The 2,161-nt window shown below is 38.1% G+C and overlaps 1 pseudogene; it reads left to right on the top strand.

The window, feature by feature from the left end:
* LOC107694742 (kelch-like protein 7) overlaps positions 1–926 on the top strand; it is an 8,596-nt pseudogene extending 7,670 nt beyond the window's left edge.
* The last annotated feature ends 1,235 nt before the right edge of the window (positions 927–2,161 follow it).

The raw sequence follows: 2,161 nt of genomic DNA, 5'->3' as shown, positions 1-2,161 counted from the left end.
ATATATATATATATATATATATATATATATATATGTATATATATGATGACTTCTTTGAAGTCATTCCAGGTCAGGAAAGGTCAGTGCGGTGTGTTTATGATCTGTTATGGTGATGTTTCTCTCTCAGGCGGCCTGGACTCGGTGGAGTACTACGAGATGGGCAGTAACGAGTGGAAGATGATGTCTCTGATGCCGTGGCGCGGCGTGACGGTGAAGTGTGCAGCCGTGGGCTCCGTCATCTACGTTCTGGCCGGCTTTCAGGGGGTCGGCCGTCTGGGGCACATCATGGAGTATTACACAGAGACCGACAAATGGGTGGTTTCCAGTAAAGTCTGCGCCTTTCCCGTCACCAGCTGCCTCATCTGTTTGGTGGACACCTGTGGCGCCAACAAAGAGGACATGAATTCAACATCCTCATCCTCATCATCATGAATGTAGCGGTTCAATCAGAGCATATGGATGATATAAAACCACAGACCAGAGAATAGACTGAATCCTTATTGTGCCGAGACGTTCACTGCATTCAGTGTTCACCCGATTGCGGTTCGTATCTCTGGCCGCTCAGATCAAACCAGTCAGATTTAAACATTGAGATAAGACTGCTTTTGTCTTTGTGTCCTCGTTGGCAGTTCATTCTGATCTTTCGAGTTTAAACAGATGTCTTATGGGTGAAAACGCAACCGGACGGCTTCCAGAAAGACTGATATTCCCTGATCTCAGATCAGATATCCAGTTCTTTTTTTAAGAAAGATTCATACCTCTGCATTTAGCAGATTTTGGGGACTAAAATGCATTTTATGTTTTAAGAATTTGTGTTTTGATGTGTTTATATTGTGTGTAAAAAAGTGTAACTTTCCATTTTTGAAATAATGACCATATTATCATTTTGATGTTGCAGAACTACAATAAAACAGGCCAGAAACGTTCTCAAAGTGAATGAATCCGTCCAGTTCAGTATGTGTTCTTGAATTACTGAATGAATGACTTTTTCGATGATATTCGAGTTTTAAAGGTTTAATTCATTGTCCACTAAAAGCTTTCTTTCGTCAATCATTAATAAGAGTATTTTTGATTTTTACTTTTTGTTTTGATTTTACTTCCAATGAAACCTTATATTTGAAGACTTGAATAAAAGTAAATTATTATTATTTTTTACTTAGTAAAATGTGCTATAATGGTTCATTGATCTGATTGTAGTATGACAGTATTTAGAAATATTTAGGTCAGTGATCAGTCAGAAATAGACACTAGGTGGCTTTTTAGCTTTAACATGTATTTATTAGCGTTTGAATGCATATACACGTGTAGTCAGCATACAAGAAATAAAATGCATGTTAATTACTGTCGATGAACCTTCATTAGTCCAGTTACAAATCAGTCTAGGTGTTCTTTATAATGTTCGTGAGTTACTGCGGGGAGACTTTGTACTTTAATCCAGATGTTTTACAGCTCTGGGAGCTTATTTTACGAATTCTACTATGTTGACGGCTTTGCTTATGAATATTAATTACGTAGGGTGACGTTTGGCTTGTAGTCCTACCTGATTGGCCAAAAAGCGCAAGAGTGTCTGTCTGCGGACTGCAAGACGGGCGTAACTTGAACAAGGAGGCGTAACTTGAAGTTGTCCAAGTGTGGTTCAGAGAGCCGTCATCATGGTCTTCCTCATCCTCTTGCTCAACGATGTCCCCATTGAGAAGAGCGAGATTGTGAAGCACAGCGCAGCAGCAGAACTGTCTCAGCTGTGTTGAGATGCAGTAGGATGTATGGTTCACCATCTGTAAATACATGATTGTTAGAACAATACGTTTGAATGAAGCTTTGTTTCATCTGTTGTTGACTTGTATATGTATTTATTGTGATGCTTACTTTTATTCATTCCTTTACTTATTTATTCATGTTTATTGTTGTCAGTAAATAAAATATAAATACCCTCTTTTTGATTATTATTATTGCCGAACTTATAATTACATAAAATATCAGGGAAAGATGGTTGTATCTAACAATGAACAATCTTAATGGCATATATTATATTGGTGTTATATTACATCCCTACTGTGTTATTCCTCTGTATGGCTGCACTATGTACTTCCTTCTGCACTGGAAGCTCCTGTCGTCAAGTCAAATTCCTTGTGTGTGTAAACATACTTGGTAATAAAGCTCT

The sequence above is a fragment of the Sinocyclocheilus anshuiensis genome, unplaced genomic scaffold, assembly GCF_001515605.1.
Source record: "Sinocyclocheilus anshuiensis isolate Anshui unplaced genomic scaffold, SAMN03320099.WGS_v1.1 scaffold1497, whole genome shotgun sequence".
Classification (NCBI taxonomy): domain Eukaryota; kingdom Metazoa; phylum Chordata; class Actinopteri; order Cypriniformes; family Cyprinidae; genus Sinocyclocheilus; species Sinocyclocheilus anshuiensis.
Note: the sequence above shows the minus strand (reverse complement) of the source record. Positions and strands in the feature narration are given on the sequence as shown.